The sequence below is a fragment of the Pleurodeles waltl genome, chromosome 1_2 (genome assembly GCF_031143425.1).
Source record: "Pleurodeles waltl isolate 20211129_DDA chromosome 1_2, aPleWal1.hap1.20221129, whole genome shotgun sequence".
Classification (NCBI taxonomy): domain Eukaryota; kingdom Metazoa; phylum Chordata; class Amphibia; order Caudata; family Salamandridae; genus Pleurodeles; species Pleurodeles waltl.
The window spans coordinates 110,658,420-110,671,758 of NC_090437.1; the positions used below are offsets into that span (position 1 = coordinate 110,658,420).

Sequence of the window (13,339 nt, forward strand, 5' to 3'; positions counted from 1 at the left end):
TGTAAATTGGTAAAATTAGTCACTAGCCTGTTAGTGACAATTTGGATAGAAATCAGAGAGCATAACCACTGAGGTTCTGATTAGCAGAGCCTCAGTGAGACAGTTAGTCACTACACAGGTAACACATTCAGGCACACTTATGAGCACTGGGGCCCTGGTGAACAGGGTCCCAGTGACACATACAACTAAAACAACATATATACAGTGAAAAATGGGGGTAACATGCCAGGCAAGATGGTACTTTCCTACAATTACCTAGCAACAAACTCCAGCGCAGACTTCACTGTTTTTTCAACAGGCTTCCAGCGTTCTTTGTGTTTGGAACAACGCACCTGTTCACCGCATTACAAGATTTATTAACGCTGACACACACAGCTTGTACATCTTCAGAGCGTGCAATACTTACCTTACGCTGATGTGCACAGCTTATGGATTATTAAAGCACATCGTACCTGCATTATTCATGCTAATTTCATTACCCTGATGTGCACAGCTCATGTACTTACTTTACGCTGATGTGCACAGCTTATGTACTATTAAAGCGCATTGTACCTGCATTATTCAAACACATTTCTTCAAGCTGATGCGCACAGCTCATGTACAACCAAAGCGTGTCATACCTTTATACACAGTTACTTATTTATACTGACAAGCACAGCTTGTGCATTATTAAAACGTGTGACTGCTAAGGTACAGTGCGTTACTACACTATGGGTCACTACATCAACTCAAACTAGTGCAGTTGTGTGATACTTTGTGGAACAGATTATTTAGTTTAACACTTAGGGAGGGTCTAGTGCAAGGGTCTCACCTTACTTAGGTTGACACACACAGCAGTGAATTATTGTAAAGTGTTCTAAGTACTTAAAGGATAAGGACTCCTTTTATATTCGCCCGCTCCTATAAAGAGACAATATGCAGTTGTTTAATGCGTCATCTCCATTTTAGAAATCACTTGGCAACCATCCAGTACCCTGGAAACAATGGTTGGATGGTTTTGAAGCATATTTGGGGGCAAGAGGTGCATAGCGTTTTAGACCTGAAAGGAAAAAGGTTTTATTGTTATATTCCTTAGGTTTTAAGGGCAGATATTTTTTTAAACCTCTGCCTGATGTTGTTTTAGGGGAGGATGAAGAACTAGATGAATACCAGGAGTTCATAAAGAAGCTGACCATAAGATATGACAAACAACACAGTTTAGTAGTTGTGCGTCATAAAGGTTTTAAAAGAGCACAATTACATAATGAGAATGTTAATGATTACATAAGTGTGCTCAGGGAATTGTCCTCTCAGAGTGTCAGCTGGGGGCTTTTCATGACCAACGGATCAGAGACCATTTTATTGTACATTTTCCGGACAGACATATTCAACAGAAATTACTGACAATGGGGAAGCTTATTAGAGTAGTAAAAAGTACTGAATTATCACAAGTGTTACTCAAAGAGTTGGCTGTTCAGCCTAAAGGAAATTATAATGTTAATGCTGTATCCATTTTTTTTCTCCACATAAGGAGAACAAAAGCATAGATAGACAATTTTTTAAACATCTAAATATATGTATTAGATTTTGTAATGTACCTCATGGGAGGGATTCCAAAGTGTGTTCAGCAAGGACAATGGTATGTTGTAAATGTGGTAAAACCAGTCATTTGGCCAAGGTGTGTCAAAGTGCAGCTAACAAAAATCTAAAAGTCAATAGTGTTATGGAGGTAGATGACGATTTGGATCAGCAACTAGTAAAAGATTTTCAGATATGATTGTCGTAACTGACGAAGGAGTAGTCACTGGCAATCCAAATTAATATGTTGAACTGTATATGAATGTTCTGGTGGGTGGTAAAACAATACATTTACTGGCTGACTCGGGAGGACGGATAACTATGGTTACATCAGAATTGTTTAAGAGAACTTGGGGCAACAGAAAATTGTTCCCACCTGATAGAGCCCCAGTGTCATATGAAGGCAGGAGAATTGAGCTAGAAAGATATACTGAAGATGTTCTTGAATTTAAGGGATGCAGAATATATGGTAAGGTATATGTGGCGGTGAAGGGACTCAATATCTTAGGATGGTTCCATCAGGGACTTTTTGGGATAGCGTTCAAACCTGGGACTAATGAACAGAAAAACCACTGATGAGGACACTAATATTTTGAAAAATTAATTTCCTAAGTTAACTGCAAATGATTTGGGTTGCATCGCTGGATTCAAACACAGAATAAAAGTAAAACAGGGAGCAGTTTCAATTAAGCACAAACTCATATCAGTGCCGTTCAGCTTAAGAGATGATCTTAAACGAGAGCTAGAAAAGTTACAGGAAAGAGGTGTGATTGTACCGATTGAACCGACTCTGTGGATCTCACCCATTGTTGTAGCACTTAAGCATAATGGTGACATGCGCTTGTGATTGATGTAAGGAGTCCTAAGACAGTGATTTGGGTGGGTTTGTTCCTTCTGCCAAAAATATGTCATCTTTTGGAAGAACTTAAAGGTGCAGAATGGTTTTTCAAAATTGATCTGGCATCAGGGTACCATCAAGTTGTTTTTGAAGAAAGTTCCAGGCACTATACTGCTTTCAATTCTCCCTTTGTCAGTTGTCAATTTTGTCGGATGCCATTTTGTCAGGCCTCAGCGGCCTTGGCTTTCCAAAGTAGTATGCTTTAGTTAATGAAGGATGTCCAGGGGGTCTTGGTGTTCTAGGAAGATGTACTCATTTTTCTAAAAACCTGGATGACCATGATGTGGTGCTGAAGTTGGTACTGCACATATTTTGTTTCAAAATGGTGTAGTAGGGAGAAGTGCGAGTTCTGGAGGAAAAACATTGAAATTTTGGGACATTTAATTACCATTGAAGGTATTAGTCCAAAACGAGGATTAGTTAAGGCTGACAGAGATTGCCTCAGTCCCCAAAAAAGGATGATCCTTTATTGGTTTATGTGAATTGTATGCAAGGTTTATTCCAGATTATGCCACCGGAATGAGGAATTTGACCATCATACTGAAAAATAGGGTTAACTTTGAGTGGGATAAAGATTTCCAGGATACAATCAAAAATGACTAATGCAAAAGCTTTGAGGGCATATGATCCGCAGCTAACATGTACCATCATGATGAATGCCAGTAAACATGGTTTCGGTGCTATTTTATTCTCAGGACACACCATAGGGAGAAGTCATCATTATTTATGCATTGAGTGTGCTCCGAGAAGCTGAATTATATTATTCAGTGATCGAAAGAGAGTTTATAGCGTGCTTTTGGGCATGTGAGAAATTTAGGAGTTATGTGTGGGGAAGTAAGTTTGTGATTCAAACTGACCACAAAGCACTTGTATACACCCTAGGTGGTGACAAGGTCAGATACGTTACACGACGCATAGCTCAGTTTACTACGAAACTTCTTCAAGTATGATTTAGTGATAAAGCATATACCAAGCAGAAACAATTTAACAGCTGATCTGTTCTGTCCAGACTACCCATTTCCGAACCAGACAAGTTGGATTCACAGGAGGACAATGAGGATTGTTTTGTAGCAAGTATGGATTTAGCAGAAAAAAAAGCATGTAGTGAAGCTAATTAGAAGGAAGCTGAACAGTTAATGTGGTGCTTGCAAAAGTGAAAGATTATGTGGTGAACGGTTGGCCAAAAGAGAGAAATGTAGAAGTTGCTATGCAACCTTTTAGCAAAATTGCTGATGAAAGTTCTATAGAAGATGGAGTATTAATGAGGTTTGAGAAGTTTATTCCTCCTTTTGGCATTCGTTTGGGGTTGATCAATAGTGCTCATGAAGGACATCTAGGAGCCACGATGACGAAACAGAGATTAAGGGAGTATTACTGGTGGCCCTCTATGGATAAAGAGGTTAAGGCAGTGGTAACAGGATGTCCTCTAAGGGGCCATCCAATTGTGATTTTATTTTTGACACATCCTTCAAAAGTAATAAGTCAACTTCTATTTTAAGATGTTCTTCACCAGATCTCATGAAATAAATCTGAATTGTTGATTTCGCCTTTAAAATACCAACATGTGGTGCCTTATTCCTTAATGGATTTGATTTAGTCATTTGACAACACTTTGAAGAGATCAGTCTCCCCGATCTTAACTTTGTTTTGCTGTCATGGAACATTCAAACAGATGTAGAGCAGATGTAGAATATAAATAAAAATATTTATAAATGGAAGATAAGCGGACTATCCTCGGCTTTCCTCAAGCTTCTCTGAGATACAGGTAACAGCACAAGTCATTCAAAGGAGTTGAAACCAATACTGAATGGGCTCACTCCGCTCAGATCCTTTCTACCGGCCACTGATCACATACAAGCAAACATTACAAAAAGCCACTGCGGCTACTGAAGAACGTTTCTCTGACACACCTTCTGCTTGTAATGTGGGGACATTTTTGAAGTACATTTCAATGAAGGAGGGTTTCCCAGACTCCACCATTTAAGATAATGGGGCACAGTTTGTTAGCAGCGAAATGGAAGACTCCTTTAAATAATCAGGGATTCTTCACCTAAAGAGTTCTCTTTATCATCTACAGACAAATGGTTAGGTTGAGAGAATGAACAGAGTGGTGGGAGAGTGCATAAAATGGGCTAGAAACAACAACTATGACACAGAAGAAGCTGTTAGGTCCATGTTATGGTTCTACTGAACATCGCCCCATTCGCTGTCTAGGGTGTCTCAGTTCGAAGCACTAAGGGGACGTAAACCCACATCCATTCTTTTTCCAGCATGGTGATCAAAGTCATTTAACAAAGAGTACCTCAGAGATGACACGCATTCTGACAAAGTTGAAACAGTGTTATTGTGACCAGATAGAATGAAAGGTAGTTAGATTATATCATAAAAGCCACCAAACAACGAGAGTTACATCCTGGAGATTTAGTACATGTTCAAATTGGTACGTCTGGGGTAAGGGAAGGCTTGCTATAATGATTCTGTAAGAGTGGAGAAAACTAATGGAATTGCATTCAAGGTGGAAGGTGGTCGATGGTGGAACATGGTCAGTATTGTAAAGATAGAGGAGAGGTGCCCAGCGAAAGGGTCTAAGATGGACTCAAAAGTGCCTGTGGAAATGGGGTTACGCAGATCTACCCGAGAAAGATTTCTACCTTGGAAGCTGAAGCAGGACATGTAATTTTAAGGTTCTTTCATGTAATTATTCATTTTTTTTTTGTGTCTTTATCATTATATATTTATAATCTTTATATATATATATATATATATATATATATATATATATATGGATTCGATCTTTTGTACAGAATTTCATCGAAGCCAACTCCCTGAACAGCCGGCTTCCTCAGCACAGAGTCAGCACTCATGGCAGACACCGACGACATCCTATTAGTCCTAGACCACGGCCACACTGCAGCACTCATACTCCTCGACCTCTCAGCAGCTTTTAACACGGTCTCCCTTAGCACTCTGCGCATCAGACTCCACGAAATAGGAATCCGCGGAAGAGCCCTGGATGGATCCACTCCTTCTTCTCCGGGAGGACGCAGAGGGTCAGACTCCCGCTCTACACCTCCAGACCCACAGAAGTCAACTCCAGAGTCCCCCCAAGGATCCTCACTGAGCCCCACATTGTTCAATGTATACATGGCCCCTCTTGCTGCCATTATCAGAAGCCATGGTATGGAACATCGTGTCATATGCCAATGACACACAACTCATCATTTCGCTCACTGGAGACCTCAACACGGCCAACAGGATCTTTCATTCAGGAATGGAAGCTATCGCCCCCCGGATGTGAGAAAGCTGCCTCAAGCTCAACTCCGATAAAATGGCGCTCATCATCTTTGGAAACTACACCTCAGCTTGGGACGACTCCTGGTGGCCCACATCCCTCAGCATCCCCCCCCCCAGCACCGACTGAGCACGCCCGCAACTTAGGAATCATCCTCGACTCCATCCCTATCCATGACTCACCAGGTAAACTCTGTCACCTACTCCACTGGCACACACTCCGCAAACTTCAGAATATCTTCAGATGGAACCCAGCAGATTGTCACAGGATAGTCACCGACGCCTTAGTCACAGGCAAGCTCGACTACAGCAACGCCCTCTATGCCGGCACCTCAAGTGGGAACATTAAAAAAATTCAACTCATCCAGAACACCGCCGCTAGACTCATTCTGGACCTCTGTTGCCGGGAGTACATATCCCAACACCTGAGCACCCTCCACTGGCTACTGGTCGAGAAACTAATAACCTTCAAGCTTCTCACCCACATGTACAAGGCCATACACAACGCAGGACCAGCCTACCTGAACCAATGCGTCTCCTGCCACACCCCCACCAGATCCCTCCGCTCCGCCCAGATAGCCCTGGCCACCGTCCCTCACACCTGCGAAACCTCTGCTGGAGGACAAACTTTTACCTACACCGCAGAGAAGAGCTGGAGCAACCTCCCCCTGCACCTCAGACAAAGGCCGTCGCTCACCATCTTCAGGAAAAAACCTCAAGAGGTGGCTCTTCGGATGAGCCCCTACCCCCAGCACCTTGAGACCCTCACAGGTGAGTAGCCACGCTTTAAAAATACTGATTGATTGATAGGAGGTTTCAGTTTAAGGTGCCTTTTGCGTTTCTCTTCTTACATGCTGATATTTGGCTGTTGAATTATATATACAGAATAATCAGTTATATAGAAAAGGTTGTTTGAATGTTTAATGTTCTATCCATTATTTATCTTATTTGATATGTTTTTTTTTTTTTTTTAAAGAAAGAGATAATGTTGTGATATAATGTTGTGATGTATTAATGGAATAAAATGTCTGTAAGATTACACCTCTGACTCGCCCGGTGTTCTGGAGGTGACAGTTGACGGCAACATGTTGAGTCAAGAGGTAGCTCTATCTACGTGGTGAATAAACTTGAATTTCTTACCTATACAAAGAGATTCTTTTACCAAGGCATTCCACAGTTTCATTCAGGCCACCCATAATAAGGACCTTGGAAATACCTACTTTACACATAATAATGTTAATGTAATTTTTTTATTTTTTTTGCGGTTTTATATAATAACTCGACCCAGGGCTATTGGAGTGCTCAGGAATATGCGAGAGAGGGGGGGACCGGGAGATTAATGGTCCAGTGTACAGCCTCCCAATATAGATATTTGACGTCTAATGGGGACGCGCGTCGGAAGGGTAGGTTCAATCGCCTACATCGAGGAAACTGAAAATGTCAGTTCCCTTTCCTGACATGCGATCCCTCTGAGCGCTATCCTGACACCGGGGATGGGCGACCTTTTTGACTTAGCATAACAGATTAAAAGTAAGTGACTGTTTTCTCTTCCCTTAGTAGGGTTCACTTTAGCTTAGAGTTTGGAGAAGTTGTTTCCTTTGGTCCTGATGAAGCGTCATTGGATCCGGCTGGACCACCTAGACGCAAAACATGTAGACCCGATGTCTAGAGGTACCACAATGGGTTTATCCTCTAGTGCCTTTATTTGAGAGTATTAATCACCCTTACTCCAATTTTAGTTTTTAGTCTTGGTCTCCATCGGACTCACACTGATTAAATTCATGATTATTTTGGCTCGATGGATAACCAATTTTAGCATTCTTTTCTCTCCATCTTTTGCTCGGGTACCTGCATTTGGGTACCTTGTCTATTTGACCTGTATCTTGGCTGCTACTATTTGAGCAAATACGGTTAAGAGCCCCCCGTTGGGGAGCCCGTCAGGCATTGCAGCACCAGCTTGACGAGGAGCCTTCCCAATGATGAAGCCAGTCATCCAATGTGATGCATGAGGGTTCTCGCTCCTGTAGAATGAGGTTCGCTCTTATTATTCTTTCGCTTTGGAACAGTGTACCTTTTTGTCGTTAAATATCTGTATTGGAGTGCTCTACATGAGCACCAGTTACGTTATACAAGGACACATTCATTTTCAGTGGGCTTAGAGAGATTAAGTGATATGCCCAAAATCACAGTAATGGTGAGACAACGCCGAGACTCGAACCTGGTTCCCCAGCTCCAAAGTCGGCAGCTCAGGCTGTTATGCTACATCCTCTTCTTAATTGGAGTAATTAAAGATTCCACTTTACAAATTAGAATTTTCTCGACCCAGTAGATTATAAAGATTAAACAACATAAAAGGAAAAACAGACCGGTGACCCAAATTCTGCTCTGGAAATACAATAAAATGTAATAGGTTAGATTGATGCAAATACATCTGATATGTCCAAGTAAAGTACAGTAGTTTGGCTATACCGCCTCTAGCATGGTCTCTCCTTGACTTAGTAGCTGGACAGCCAATCACAAAAAAAAAAATGAAACCTAAAAAATGTCAGGAGCCCACGTTTCTTTCGAACAGACTACTACAGGACTTAATACATCCAAGTTCTGAATTTTTCCCAGATTATTCCAGTAGCCAGCTATATTCTATGATATAATTTTAATGGAGTGCGGTACACTACTAAACACCCCACTTCAGCACCTTTGGGGTAGCCATTTTCCCAGTATTTAATCAACCAGCTAACCAGGCCTATTGTTATACGTCACCACTTTTGGACATCAAGCCCGATTTATAATCATTGCATGAGGCCACCCCGGAGCCAGCTTTACAAGAAATTAGAGTTAATTTTGCATTAGTAGCGTCTCTTCCTGTGAAACAGAACATTCCTCAATGGGCCATAACATTGACAAATCATTTCCCCCTCCCCACTGGCAGGACCTTATTTTTAAGAGGGAAGGGAATAATATCAGTTAATTGAGACATTAAAAAAAAGTCACAGTTGTTCAAGATCAAACTTACAATAACTGACAACTTAAATGTAACACTTGTTTTCTTCTCAAGTCCAGAGTCTAATAATTCCACTAAATTCAAGATCATTGCTCCTTACCGACTTAAGTTCTACCTGAGAGAAGAGATTAAACAAAATGATTGATTCAAAAAGAAAGAACAGTCCTCAAATAAGACCATACAGTCCAAAATTGTAACTGTGTTTATTTTCTTTTGCACTTTAATCTGATGGATTTGAAGATTTTGATGGCCATTTCCACTTGATCAGGAGATCTACAAGGCACAATCTCGTTGAAGTCAGCTTCAGAGCAACAGGTAGGACTATTATTTCCTTTTTTAAGTCTTTCAAGTCCCAATGTGAGCAAACAGATGGTACAAGGGTCTACGAATCGTAGGACATCTTTGCTGCCTCCTTATCTAAGATAGTATCTTTTCCAGTCACTGACTCCAGCTCCTCTGATGGTATAACTTATTTAGACAGCTTAAACAATGAAGATTCACAGAAGTGATCGCAGACTGTGAATTCTCAAACCCTACAGTAGGCTGCACCCTTTTCCTAAAGTCTACTGGAAACTAAATAGGAGACATTTTCTCAGGGAATTTGATTTGTCTAACTCCTCTTTTACTCTGTGTTCTTAGCTTTCTTTTCGCTTTTTTCCCACCTTTCCTTTTTTTGGGAGTTACAACTGGAGTTGATGCCTTTTCAACTGCCCCTTTCCCATCCATTTCATCAATTTAAAAACTTAAAATCCCATGGATTGCACTACAGAAGGGATTTTTGCCTGAAGAAGCATTTGCTCAAACTTGGACAAAAGAGTCCTTCTCTGTGAAGAGGAGCTCAAATCAGATAGACTTACCTCCAGATTTGATTTATTAGTAATTGTTGGTAATTTTGATATGGGACCCAATTGTAACACCAATATAATTCTTTTTGATAGGACTAGCTTGTAATCACTGCTTACCAGCTGATAAATCGACTCCCTCATATTTCATTAGGAGCTCTTTCAGAATTACTGATAAAATGTCCAACTCATGATCTGAGCTGTCAGTAGTTTACTTCACAATTGCATAAAGTAGGACAGAATTCTCTCAAGACTCAAGGGTTCTGAAGAAGCAAACAGTCACCAGAGGGATTCACTGATGGATTACATGATAATACTGAGGCTGCAAGAAGATTTAGCCCTGACCAAAAATTACTGCTAGGTGTACTACTAAAAATTCCATCGACTTCTCTTTCTCAGTGATAATGGTACAACTCTTTCCTAGATACTTTTACTTGACGCAAATGAAGCATCCTTACATTGCAATATCTCTGGAAGAGTGTATTTTAACATTAATGAGGCATCTCCTTGGCGGTCCCTGTAGGAAAGTACCATCTTGCCTGGCATGATACCCCCATATTTCACTGTATATATGTTGTTTTAGTCTATGTGTCACTGGGACTCTGCCATGCAGGGCCCCAGTGCTCATAAGTATGTGCCCTGTATGTGTTCCCTGTGTGATGCCTAACTGTCTCACTGAGGCTCTGCTAACCAGAACCTCAGTGGTTATGCTCTCTCTGCTTTCCAAATTTGTCACTAACAGGCTAGTGACTAAATGTACCAATTCACATTGGCATACTGGTACACCCATATAATTCCCTAGTATATGGTACTGAGGTACCCCGGGTATTGGGGTTCCAGGAGATCCCTATGGGCTGCAGCATTTCTTTTGCCACCCATAGGGAGCTCTGACAATTCTTACACAGGCCTGCCATTGCAGCCTGCGTGAAATAACGTCCACGTTATTTCACAGCCATTTACCAATGCACTTAAGTAACTTATAAGTCACCTATATGTCTAACCTTCACCTGGTGAAGGTTGGGTGCAAAGTTACTCAGTGTGTGGGCACCCTGGCACTAGCCAAGGTGCCCCCACATTGTTCAGGGCAAATTCCCAGGACTTTGTGAGTGCGGGGACACCATTACACGCGTGCACTATACATAGTTCACTACCTATGTATAGCGTCACAATGGTAACTCCGAACATGGCCATGTAACATGTCTAAGATCATGGAATTGTCACCCCAATGCCATTCTGGCATTGGGGGGACAATTCCATGATCCCCCGGGACTCTAGCATAGTACCCGGGTACTGCCAAACTGCCTTTCCGGGGTCTCCACTGCAGCTGCCAACCCCTCAGACAGGTTTCTGCCCTCCTGGGGTCCAGGCAGCCCTGGCCCAGGAAGGCAGAACAAAGGATTTCGTCTGAGAGAGGGTGTTACACCCTCACCCTTTGGAAATAGGTGTGAGGGCTGAGGAGGAGTAGCCTCCCCCAGCCTCTGGAAATGCTTTGATGGGCACAGATGGTGCCCATCTCTGCATAAGCCAGTCTACGCCGGTTCAGGGATCCCCCATTCTCGCTCTGGCGCGAAACTGGACAAAGGAAAGGGGAGTGACCACTCCCCTGACCTGCACCTCCCCTGGGAGGTGTCCAGAGCTCCTCCAGTGTGTTCCAGACCTCTGCCATCTTGGAAACAGAGGTGCTGCTGGCACACTGGACTGCTCTGAGTGGCCAGTGCAGCAGGTGACGTCAGAGACTCCTTCTGATAGGCTCCTTCAGGTGTTGCTAGCCTATCCTTTCTCCTAAGTAGCCAAACCTCCTTTTCTGGCTATTTAGGGTCTCTGCTTTGGGGAATTCTTTAGATAACGAATGCAAGAGCTCATCAGAGTTCCTCTGCATCTCTCTCTTCACCTTCTGCCAAGGAATCGACTGCTGACCGCGCTGGAAGCCTGCACAACTGCAACAAAGTAGCAAAGACGACTACTGCGACCTTGTAACGCTGATCCTGCCTCCTTCTCGACTGTTTTCCTGGTGGTGCATGCTGTGGGGGTAGTCTGCCTCCTCTCTGCACTAGAAGCTCCGAAGAAATCTCCCGTGGGTCGACGGAATCTTCCCCCTGCAACCGCAGGCACCAAAGAACTGCATCACCGGTCCTCTGGGTCTCCTCTCAGCACGACGAGCGAGGTCCCTTGAACTCAGCAACTCTGTCCAAGTGACTCCCACAGTCCAGTGACTCTTCAGTCCAAGTTTGGTGGAGGTAAGTCCTTGCCTCCCCACGCTAGACTGCATTGCTGGGAACCGCGTGTTTTGCAGCTACTCCGGCTCCTGTGCACTCTTCCAGGATTTCCTTTGTGCACAGCCAAGCCTGGGTCCCCGGCACTCTAACCTGCAGTGCACGACCTCCTGAGTTGTCCTCCGGCGTCGTGGGACCCTCTTTTGTAACTTCGGGTGAGCTCCGGTTCACTCCACTTCGTAGTGCCTGTTCCGGCACTTCTGCGGGTGCTGCTTCCTTCTGAGAGGGCTCCTTGTCTTGCTGGGCGCCCCCTCTGTCCCCTCACGCAATTGGCGACATCCTGGTCCCTCCTGGGCCACAGCAGCATCCAAAAACCCTAACCGCGACCCTTGCAGCTAGCAAGGCTTGTTTGCGGTCTTTCTGCACGGAAACACCTCTGCACGACTCTTCACGACGTGGGACATCCATCCTCCAAAGAGGAAGTTTCTAGCCCTTGTCGTTCTTGCAGAATCCACAGCTTCTACCATCCGGTGGCAGCTTCTTTGCACCCACAGCTGGCATTTCCTGGGCATCTGCCCACTCCCGACTTGATCGTGACTTTTCGACTTGGTCCCCTTGTTCCACAGGTACTCTCGTCAGGAAATCCATTGTTGTTGCATTGCTGGTGTTGGTCTTCCTTGCAGAATTCCCCTATCACAACTTCTGTGCTCTTTGGGGAACTTAGGTGCACTTTGCATCCACTTTTCAGGGTCTTGGGGTGGGGTATTTTTCTAACCCTCACTGTTTTCTTACAGTCCCAGCGACCCTCTACAATGTCACATAGGTTTGGGGTCCATTTGTGGTTCGCATTCCACTTCTAGAGTATATGGTTTGTGTTGCCCCTATCCCTATGTGCCCCCATTGCATTCTATTGTGACTATACATTGTTTGCACTGTTTTCTATTGCTATTACTGCATATTTTGGTATTGTGTACATATATCTTGTGTATATTTGCTATCCTCATACTGAGGGTACTCACTGAGATACTTTGGCATATTGTCATAAAAATAAAGTACCTTTATTTTTAGTATATCTGTGTATTGTGTTTTCTTATGATATTGTGCATATGACACTAGTGGTACTGTAGGAGCTTCACTCGTCTCCTAGTTCAGCCTAAGCTGCTCTGCTAAGCTACCTTTTCTATCAGCCTAAGCTGCTAGACACCCCTCTACACTAATAAGGGATACCTGGGATTGGTGCAAGGTGTAAGTACCCCTTGGTACCCACTACAAGCCAGTCCAGCCTCCTATACTCATCTAGAAGCCTAGGTGGATGCCTGGGTACCTAGGTGCCTGGGTGTCTGGAAGGCAGGAGAGCCTGCACGCCAGATGTGCTATGGCTGAACCCACAATGGTGCCTACAACACCAGCCTATACCACCAGTACTGCGGGTCCTCCTTGTTGACAAATTGAGACTGGTAAAGTAGTCGAGCGTGCAGGCAGGCAGCTTCCTCACGCTTCCACATGCTGCAGCACACTGCTACTGCGACTCCCCATG

At 43.5% G+C, this 13,339-nt stretch overlaps 1 protein-coding gene across 4 annotated transcripts in view; it reads right to left on the reverse strand.

Annotated features, from left to right (window-relative positions):
* Window positions 1-13,339, reverse strand: part of NRG1 (neuregulin 1) — a 1,391,739-nt gene that overhangs the window by 339,539 nt on the left and 1,038,861 nt on the right. The window lies entirely within an intron of this gene.